At 35.4% G+C, this 11,513-nt stretch overlaps 1 long non-coding RNA gene across 2 annotated transcripts; it reads left to right on the top strand.

Annotated features, from left to right (window-relative positions):
• Window positions 1-8,652: 8,652 nt before the first annotated feature.
• Window positions 8,653-10,374, top strand: LOC110910446. Of its 2 annotated transcripts, none has more exons than XR_004862193.1 (5): window positions 8,653-8,953; window positions 9,224-9,262; window positions 9,409-9,535; window positions 9,631-9,659; window positions 10,135-10,374. It is a non-coding gene; the product is annotated as an uncharacterized LOC110910446 (long non-coding RNA). The 2 variants fall into 2 exon arrangements; XR_002576163.2 differs by having other exon boundaries at window positions 8,653-8,981.
• The last annotated feature ends 1,139 nt before the right edge of the window (window positions 10,375-11,513 follow it).

Here is an 11,513-nt window from a genome sequence, read left to right as displayed (position 1 = left end):
ATCAGTAGGATACCTTCCGTGATGCCCGTAACGAGTTTAAGTTAATATTATGCCCCGTAGGGGCTTTTCGGTCATTTTAAAGACTTTTAAAGGGCTTTTCGAGTTCTACAGGAAATCTGAGTTTCCCGAACAGTTTATAAAGTCTAAAATACTTTATTTATTATTTAAAATCAGTGGCAACTGGAATCGGGTCAAAAGACCTTGTAGAACTCTCGTTTTGGCCGAAAAGGGCATATTTGGTATTTACCGAACCGTAGCCATAACCGCAGGTTATGAGCAAGGTAAAAATTATTAAAAATCTTTAAAATTCCAAAACTATTATTTTATAACAGTGGGTAAAAGTTTTGGTGACGAAATCTTGGTTTAGATGGGCGTTATGCTAATTGCGCCGTTTATTACAAAAGTTTACTTTAATCGCGCTATTTAGCATAACTCTCATTCTAGACCTCGGATTGGCGTGAAACTTTAAGGACATGCTTATAATTTAGTAAGCAAGGTTATGGTCCGTTCACGTGTCCGAAATACTCGTTTTATTTTTAAAAGGCCGTTACGGTCAACTTTTAGGCGATTAACGGAAATGCGTAAAAGACTCGGACAATTCATGAACCGATCACAGAGGTCTATACCATCATGTAACCTGGTCCTAAGAGAGTCCTAAGGCATATCTATACCTCACTAAAACGGGTCAGAACTGAAGTCAAAGCAAAAGTCAAACTTTTGCGACATTCGGCTCCGAACCGGGTCAATATAGCAAATGGTCGATTCAAACGAGCGTAAACAAGTTTATATACTTAATATCATGTTTTATGAGTGTCAAAACAGGTTTCATAACATATACATTACAGATTATGTATAAAACGGCAAAATAGCTTTCTGTTGACTTTTTAAGTGCACGTTTGACTCGACATTTGACATAGTTAGAGTGGTGATCAGAGGGAACCCTTTTAGGGGTTTATTACCCACATAAATACCAACTCATAACTACTTTTGATCCGACAATTCACTGGACCATTTGTGAATTATCGCTATAACAACCGTTAGTTACGACGGTTTGGTTTATGAGCTAAATCTATGGAAATACAAGACCAAAATGGATTTGAACGACTTACAGAAGTTGTGTCTTGCTTAGAGAGCAGAGAAGAACACTTGAAAGCTCTTAGAATGATCAGTGAAGTGTGTTTTGAGTTGTGTGATTGTTATGAACACAACATGGCTATTTATAGTGACAAATGAGCTCCAAGATCACTCCACATTGATCTATACTGATCATGGATGATGGGCAGGTGTCCCATAGAGCTATGGGTCGAGTATAGGGTGCCCATGCCTCATTTATTGACGTTTTGATCATTCATAAGCTCAAAAGGCAAGAAAATACAAACATTCTGCATCTGGGCGTCTAATGCGGCCCGCATGGGAGTTTCCATGCATTTGTACGCGTATATTAGGTGGCTCGCGGCCCGCCTCAACTTAGGCCAAAACATCACGCGGGTCGCGAGAGGCCTGTTTTTCAGATTTTTAAAATCTTTTATAATCATTACGAAATCCTGGTAATTAATAACGAAATCTTTGGTAATTATTAACCTGACCTTTCGGGTTTGAAGGGGTAACTTTGCGGTTTGGCCCTCGGTTAATTACAACTAAGGACCTCGTGTTATTTACCCGCGTTGTTAAGTCCCCGATTAGTTTATTATTTATTCGGAAAGCCTTAACTTTCATTATTGACGCTCTTAACCCTTCTTATACGAATTCGATCATAACTTTCTCGTTTTAAAACGGAACTTCGCGGAATTTATACAGTATGTTCTAGTGAGCGTATAATACTGTTACAAAGCCTCGGGAGCGTTAAAGGGTCACTCAGAGGTATAATTAAACATGTTGACACAGTTAACCCCTGCAGCTTGTAATCTCTCACTTTCTTCCGCGTTTCGCTTCCGTACGATCCATGATTTATTCGTTTGAAGGTACAAGCACCATTTAGGGTTACCATACAGTATTTTTACCCTTGTTTGACATCTATAACCCTCGAATTTACATACATTCAAGGTTTGTCAAAATTAGTCCTTTATTTAATATCAATGCCACGTGTAATCAAATGACACGTGTTAACACATTATTGGACACAAAAATTCGAGGTGTTACACCACGAGATAAGCAAGTTTGAAATTTTAAGTCTATATCTCGAAAACTATCTACTAAATGTACAAAAACCTATTGGCACATCCGCAGTAAGATTGTTTATCACATTTAACTTTCCATTTCTTTAGCATGTTGTGGTAGTCCACTGATGTACTATCATTTCCTCTTTTATACCACAAAACTCATTTCTGAATTTTATCATGTTTTTGGCTTTTTCAAATTTTCTAATGTTTTTGGATTGTCTGAAATTTTTACTCCCTCTAAAATGCAAACACATTTAAAGAAATTTTGAAAACAAACTATACAAGTAATATGACAACTGTTGTGAATCGCTTCAATTCTCCATCCACTAAGCATAAACAATCAGAATTCCTCCTTTCAAAAAACTATTTTCCCATTAAGATTTCAAAACACTTAAGTTTGTTTTAATCAAAATGGTTTTTCCGAAAAATAAGTTTTGTTGATTTTACCACTTGTAAAGTTGGGGATCAATTCATCACATTGTTTTCTATCCATTTGTAATGAGATTACATCAAGTTCAAATTAATGACCTTGATTAATCACATTGTAAGAACAAACCTTTGTACCAAATGTAAGAATGCACAAGCAAACCTTATACACAAAAAGATGCCGATTCCTGCTCCACACTAACCAACCTGGGAGCTCCGACAAGTCAAGATTTTACTACTTAAACACAGACATCCAAGCCTCAGCAAGGTTGAATGTTAGCTTATCAAGTTCACTTTCAGTTAGGGTGTATGTTGCCTTCTTTGTTGTATAAAAATCTTTTACCCCTTTCAACTTACCCTCAACCATTTTTCCAAAAATCTTTTTAACATTTACATTAAATGCTTTATCGACATCAAATTCTTTCTTTTCAGCATAGAATTGATTCGATATCTCAACCTTACCAACTTTTGATTTAAAATTCTCAGCCCTTAATGGTGGAAAATTCACATCATCCAATGTCGGAACTGAGTTTTCCTCATTTACCTCAACTTGTGGCTCTTCTGGCTTTGTGGAACATTGCCTGATTTTTCATCTAACTTCTTAACAACCCACATTTGGTTGTCTTTAGCTTTCTTTTTGTAAAAATTTTTCTTTGAACACTCACCAACTTCATAAGTTGAATTTTCAAAAATTTTGAATTTTTCAGTTGGCGGTTCATTTTTCTCAACAACTTTTTCTTTGAGTTTCTTAGAGACTTCCTGTTTTGTCTTTGTAGCTTGAAAGCAATTCCATGCAATGTGACCAACTTCATTGCACTTGTAACAGGTTCTAGTCTCCTTTCTATGAAACACTCCAGTTCCCATTCTCTCTTGCTTCTGGATAATGAATTCGCTGTTTGATTGCTTCCAGAATGAGCTTTTTGATTCCTCTTCATAACTTGTCCCTGAAACAAATTTTGTATTTGTTTTATAAATTTTCTCATTTTTATAATTTTCAGGTGGAAGGAAACCAAGACCTTTCTTTTTGAAATTACCGTTATGGTTTGGTTTCTTTTGAAAACCAGAACCAGAACTGTAACCCTTTTTCTTGTTTAACCGTTGTTGAACTCTTGAAGTGTATTTTTTAGGTTTTTCAGAAAGATTTGCATCTTTTATTTCAGAAATATTGGTTTCTGTTAATTTGAAAACCTTTTTGATCATTTCTGGTTTAACACCTCTTATTGGAAATTCTTTATCAGAATATAATTTGTCAGAATCATTCAAAGTATATGCAACTTCGAATGTTTCATCATTCAAATTAGATTTTGATAGCAAAAATTCTTTACTGTAAACCCGTTTAGCCGACAGTTTTGGACTGTTGACCGACGAACTCGAACATCCAGACTCAGACTTTGACTCTGATTCCTCATCTGTATCCAACAACACCTGATCGGCCACCTTTTTTATTAACTCAGACTCATGATCAGTGTCAGACGATGTGAACGTGACGTCAATGTTTTCTGGTAAACCATCAGTTGTTTCGGATTTTAACTTTATATTGACAGCCTTTTTGACTTGCTTCTCGTTCGGTTTTCAAGGAGAATAACCTTCCCAGATCGGAGGCGGACACTTGTTATAACTAATACTCTGTTTCTTACTAGTATCTTTCTTCTTCGGCATTTTATCATCATGGAGTGCTTCCAAACCTGCAACAGTCGGATAAAGTCGATCAATTATATAATCAGAACTAGAATAACTTTGCACCAGTCTTCTAATTCTTTCATTTTTAATTCTCTCAGTTTCCAACTCTTGCTTTAACTTTGCACGTTCATCAACGTAGTGATTGATAGCCTTTTGCTTAGACATCATCATTGCATTTATCATTGTCAAAGCATCTTCTCTTTCGAAATTTGTCTTCTGTAGACCAGTCACTGTCTTGTTCAGTACATCATATGACTCTTTTACATAATTGAGATTGAAACACAACTATATATAGACTAGCTAATTCCGCACGAAACACACTCACACGGAATCACTTACAAGCGAAATTACACTTACAAACGGAAACGGAATTACACTGTAATTCCGTTCCAAATTACTTGATCACAATCTTCAAGCGAAATTAGCTCTTGACTTGTTTTCTTGAACTTCGTGCCATGAACAAAGCAAGAATCGATACAAGACGAAGTCGACAGACCTATGCACCAACAAAAATACTCAAAAAAAGTTTTCTGTTTTAAAAAATAATAACTTTATTATTTAGTCGAATTCGAATCGTAAGGCGCGTAGGTCCCTAACGTTAGTCGAAACTAAGTTCGTCGTTAAAATATATAAGTTTTGTTATTTAGTCGACGTCGTCCGTAAGGCGCGTAGGTCCCTAACGAGCGTCGATCGTCGTTAAAATATATTTTTTTGATTATTTAGTCCAAGTTCGAATCGTAAGGCGTGTAGGTCCCTAACGAGCATTGAAACTAAGTTCGTCGTTAAAATATAAAAACTTTATATTTTAACGACGAACTTAGTTTCGACTAACGTTAGGGACCTACGCGCCTTACGGTTCAACTTCGACTAAATAATAAAACTCATATATTTTAACGACGATTTAGTTTCGACTAACGTTACGGACCTACGCGCGTTACGGACGATGTCAACTAAATAATAAAGTTATTATATTTTACGACGATCTTAGTTTCGACGCTCGTTAGGGACCTACGCGCCTTACGGTTCGACATAGACTAAATAATAAAAAGTTATATTTTAACGACGATCTTAGTTTCGACGCTCGTTAGGGACCTACGCGCCTTACGGACGACGTCGACTAAATAACAAACCTTATATATTTTTACGACGAACTTGGTTTCGACTAACGTTAGAGACCTACGCGCCTTACTGTTCGACTTCGACTAAATAATAAATTTATTAATTTATAAAACAGAAAACTGTTTTTCTGTAATTGTTTTTATAAAAATTGTATTCTTTTTTTTATAAAACTGTTTTTTTGTTTAAAAAAACAAATAGTTTACTTTATTTAAAAAAAAAACAGATTTCTATTTAAAAAAAAACAACAGTTTTCTATTTAAAAATATAATAACTTTATTATATAATCGAAGTCGAACCGTAAGGCGCGTAGGTTCCTAACGTAAGTTGAAACTAAGTTCGTCATTAAAATATATAAGTTTTCTTATTTAGTCACCGTCTCCCGTAAGGCACGTAGATCCTTAACGAGCGTAGAAACTAAGATCGTCGTTAAAATATATTTTTTTATTATTTAGTTCAAGTCGAACCGTAAGGCACGTAGGTCCCTAGCGAGCGTTGAAACTAACATCGTCGTTAAAATATATTTTTTTTTAGTCGAAGTCGAGCCATAAGGCGCGTAGGTCCCCAACGTTAGTCGAAACTAAGTTCGTCGTTAAAATATTTTCTTTTTATTATTTAGTCTAAGTCGAACCGTAAAGAGCGTAGGTCCCTAACGAGTGTCGAAATTAAGATCATCGTTATAATATAATGTTTTTATTAAAAATATATATTATAACGATCAAAATTTATATTATTTTTGACGACATAGACTAAATAATAAAATTATATTATATATCTGACTCAAAGGCTGCAAAAGCAGCCGCAAACGGGCCTTTAAGCGGCTGCAAACACAGCCGCAAACGACAGCGAAATCGGAGCCGTTTAACAGCACATTTGCAGCTGTTGCAAACGCAACCGCAAACGGCTGTGATTTCGTAGCCGTTTAACGGCGCATTTGCAGCCGTAACGGGCATTTAAATGGCTGCAAACGCAGCTGCAAACGGCTGCGAAGTCGCTGTCGTTTGCGGACCTACGCTCATAACGGACGACGTCGACTAAATAATAAACATACAATAATAACTAACGTACCTGTAGAGGGGGTCGCGAATCCGCGTAACCCTCCCCTTGGAGTTCAAGTTGTCCCAATAGTCCTTATCCGCAATCACAGCCCAAAACCCTAAAATAATGGGTTTATCAACCATTACCAATCCCTGTTTACATGAATGTTTATTAAACGTTAAATTAATATTAAGTCTTAAATGTTATATATTATAATAATAATAATAATAACAATACAAAAATTAGTGTTAAACGTACCTGCGTATAAAGATCCGTAGCGATCTCAGCCTCCGTATATAAACCACTATGACGCGCAAACTCTGCAAGCGACATAGGACACGCCTGGCCGGCCATGCGAAAAAGAAACCTCGGTCGGGGGGGGGGGGGGGGGGGGGGGCTGCGCCGGGTCCACAACGAGGCAAGAAACTCAACAAGTATCTCCCTGTAGGTCGGCATATAAGATAGCTCAGAAAATGGATCCCACAGTGAACCACGGGGAATAAACTCCCACGCCCAATCATCACACGCGAGGGTCCGGAGGGCATCCTAAGAAACCACAAAGTGGGCACCGACATGCATCTTCCAAAGCTTGTCGCAACGGACACATCGTTGGACTCCGGATGAAACTCCAAGAATCGGTGACCCTCGAGAGGATCCAGCAGCTCACGCCGCCGCTGCTGCTCCAACTGGTCCTCCTGATTGAAGTGGTCTAGCTGGTCCTCCATTTCATTGTCCGTCATCATCCTGAAACCAAAAAATAATATAAATTTAGACCGTTAAAGGACATACTTTGATATATTAGACATACATAAAGGACGAACTCTGAAATTTACTCTTTAAAAAATCATAGTTGCGTTTCGTGCACGTCTATCACATGTTCCAACTTCTTCTTCACATTCACAACTGCATCATTGCAGTTCTGTCCAAATAAAACCCATTCATACAGAGCTCCCAGAGTAATTTCGTAGACGCGGGTTCAAGTTTCTGAGACTCCACTTCCATCCACACAGATTCCACTGCAGCCTTTTTCGAGTCCTTGTTTACCAGATCTGTCCCCTTACCGACGTATTATGATAACTCATTAATAATATATAATAATTAATATCTATTTCTAATTTATGATTAAAAAATATACATAAGTGCCTCTGTTAGTAATCGAATTAACAAATCATGTAATTAATAACAGAATTAGCAAATCATGCAATTATCTGACAAAAAACATTATTATGTAACAGTTTAGGGAATAAGCTTTTGTTTACAAAATTCATTATTTAAGTTGTTCTTTTACATGAGTTTGAGGATAGAAAATGAAAGTCTTTAAGATAATTATGGAGTTGATCGAGTTATTTGGAAAAAAATGTGTTTTCAATTTATATAAACTTGAATAAGTTTTTTTAAATAAATATGTTATTGTTGAGGTTGGTTGCATTTGAAGGACATATCGATTATAAATTTTGAATTATTTTTTATATTTCATATTATTTCTTGCATCACATAATAAATATAAATTCTGATATGAATACATATATAACCCTAATATGAATTGTACATACAAAATTAAAAAAAAAATATAACATTACTTATTTTAAATGATGCGTTTACGAAGAAAGAATTTTGTTTTTGAATATAAAAGAATTAGTGTATTTTATTTCAAATTAATTTATTCTTATTTTAAACAGTGTTATCAAAGTAGAAGATGGAATGGAATTAGTTCATGATATAAGATTATATTTATTGAACATATATATATATATATATATATATATATATATATATAGACCGTTTATATATATATATGTTTGACATTTGTGAAAACGATAATAACAAATTATAAACATGATGGGGTTTTAAACTTTTGGTTACATTAAATAGTGATGGATGTATAATATTTTTTGTTATCCCATCTTTTTTTTTTTTGAGATAAGTATGTTTTTATTTATTAAGGTAGAGATATTATATTAAAGTATATGTAAGTAGATAATTAATATTAATTATTAAGAAATAAGAATATTGAAGAGATATCTATACTATTATAAAAAGGAGAAGTGACGTACACAAACGTAATTTTACCGTGTGTATAAATTTTGAAACATAATGTACAAGGGAGTAAAAGCCATTTTAGAGGGGTAAATTAGGAAATGGCACACAATTTTAAGACACCTAAGGGGCAGTCTCGGGATTTCATCCATCGAAATCCCTCCCTGGCTCATCATTCATCACCAATTAAATAAGATGCCACCGATAAGTCGGAGAAAGCCAACCGCCTTCATCTTCCATCTTCTTATTCACTAATAAAACCAGTTAGGGTTTATCAATCTAAACCTAACCCTAACACCATGGCCCAATCTCCATCCTCCACGGCGCGTCTGCTCTACACTCTCCGTTCATCCATTTCTGCATCACCGAAATCACCGCCGTCGCCAATCACCGCGCTCCTCCACCTCCACCTCCACCTCCACCGCCACTACTCCGCCGCACCATCTCTGAGAGTAAAGGACGACAAGGATCCATGGTGGAAGGAATCAATGGATAAGGTACTTCTCATAAGGACACAGTGAACAGGTTTGATTTCCATTGTTTGTTTGTATAATCTGTTGTTAAGTTTACTTTTTGAATACATCTTAGTGTAATTTGCAAATTTCTTGATTTAAATCTTGGCTTTATCATCCTTTACCAGAGTAAAATCAAAGTTGGGAGTATTGTAAGAATTTTTATAAGCCTTCTTCGATTCAATCGAATTTCGGTTTTAGATTGTAATTTGGGTTTCCATTGATTTATTTAAACTTTTTTCCTTCAATCAACAGAGATTTCAGTTGATAGCAACAAACTTTCAAATCTGCAAGGTAAAATCTAAACACCAGTTAACTTTAGATCAAGATTTTCTGCAGTTGAATCTTGAATATCATGAATGTTGAATATATAACTAACTGTTGTATACGATCTGGGCTTTTTTTTTACTTTTCAATACATTGTGTTCTTGTTTGTGAAGGCAAAGGCGCCAAGATGGCTACTGCGGTCAAGATTCGTGGCGATAACTGAATAATTTGGGGTGATGTTAATCTGTGAAAAGGATCCATACCCACCCTCGTATTGTCTACAAGAGAGTTTTTATTACAGTATGTGTTGATTATAGATATATTTTTAAAATGTTATATGTTATATTATGTAGATATTATTTTGCTTATATTTGTTGCTATTTGATCTTTACAAGGAATGATGACAAGAACGGCCAACAACAGGGTAAGTTTTACATCTTTTTATCGAAAAAAAATTAAAGTTTTCTGAATGATTAAGATTATTGTTATATTTGTTTATAATTAAAGGGTCTGGCTGCAAAAAAAATTAACAACATAAAGAATTACCTGAGGTACTAGAAAGAAGCTACCCGTCTAACCCAATTTCTTGCAACCCATTAACCCGAATAACACGTTTACAACTTGATTATCACCTGCCAACCCATCTTGACACTTTTAGTTAAATGGGTTAAACGGGTTGTGTTCGGGGATACACAAAATTGAGTGAGTGCGGTTTAGGGTTGACTTTTTTAGATGAATAAAATCATGGGTCATGATCGTTTTAGTCTCTTTTGTATGTTTTTTTTTTTTGTTGATTTTGGGTTTTTATATGTTTTTTTGTGGATTTTGATGTTGTTAATACCTAAAAATATGTTTTTTATCTTTTTTTTTTCATGAAAATCTAATGCTGCACACATTAGAGTTCCAACCCCATATGTTTTTTCCAAAAGATATCTCAAGGCGGCTCAATCAGATTCAAAACTCAACCAAATGTCAATTTTAGATGGATTTTTACCTCGTGGAATATGAGGTGGTCAAATTCGCGCCATCACTCTTGGCTGCAGCTTCTGTTTACACTGCTCAGTACAATCTTTGTGGATTCAAACATTGGTCCAAAACTTGTGAATGGCATACAAAATAATCCGAAGATCAACTTCTGTAAGCCTTTCATCTTTCTTGCCTTTTAAATCTCCATAATTACATATTTAAGACAAATTTCTAAACTTTTTGGTTATTTATTTATATGCAAATTAAGTGTTCGTTTTATTATAGCTTATTATTCTTTTGAACTACTTTAAAGATTGAAGTTAAACATGAAATCATAGTTTTAGGTTGCTGATTATAATTTCTCATTATGTAAAATTGTTAACTTCTTAACCATTTTCTAGACTTCGCACTCGCCTCCTGCACGAACATGTAACTATATTAACTACCTCCTGCACGAACATGTAACTATATTAACTATTAATGTCATAGTTATTAAAGGCGCTAGGCGCACTCAAGGCGCATAGGCCTCGCTTGGGGCCTAGACGTAAGGCGCAAAAAAAGCGAGGGCCTGAGAAAAATAAAGCGCACAATGAAATTTTTTTTGTGTATTAGAAAATTAATATTATTCTTCAAATAAATAAACTAAAGCTATTATATATTATTTACTATCATCTATTTAGTACCAAAGGTTATAAAATATTAGTGTATTAGTGTAGAAAAGTAGTTTTCGTTAGATAAAAGTAGTAATGTAGCTGGAATTTTGTCGGAATTTAGAGAATTTGGCCGGAAACTCTCCGGATCTAGGAGTCTCGTTGGAATCTGCGCTGGAAGAATTAAAGCGCAATTGCCTTGACTTAAGACGCAATTGCCTCACCTCGCCTGGAAATTGGGCCTAGGCGCAAGAGGCGATGGCTTTTAACAACGATGATTAATGTAATTTATTTTTTTCCTCATAAGTTGAGTCATTCGAATCATCCCAAATACAAAAAGATGTAACCCACTGTGACCAGATGTCTCAGCTGCGCTTATGCTCGTTTTTAGCACATGTTGTGACAACTCGTATCTAGAACCTATTTTTGTGATTTATGTAACGTATGTGAACGATATGTGACTTTTATGAAAGTGAATTTTATGTGAATGTTACGTTATTATGGGTATATGTGTCACATGTTACGTGAATGCTTTGCATTATGCGTTATATCACTCAAACCGCACAACATGAACCAACCAACACAACCCTCTCACAACCGCACAAGCCCATTAGAGAGGGGGCCGCATTCTTTTGTGATCGGACCATAAGGGCGGCCCATGT

The sequence above is a fragment of the Helianthus annuus genome, chromosome 7 (genome assembly GCF_002127325.2).
Source record: "Helianthus annuus cultivar XRQ/B chromosome 7, HanXRQr2.0-SUNRISE, whole genome shotgun sequence".
Classification (NCBI taxonomy): domain Eukaryota; kingdom Viridiplantae; phylum Streptophyta; class Magnoliopsida; order Asterales; family Asteraceae; genus Helianthus; species Helianthus annuus.
The sequence above is the reverse complement of the archived record's forward strand: the minus strand, read 5'-3'. Positions and strand labels throughout refer to the sequence as shown.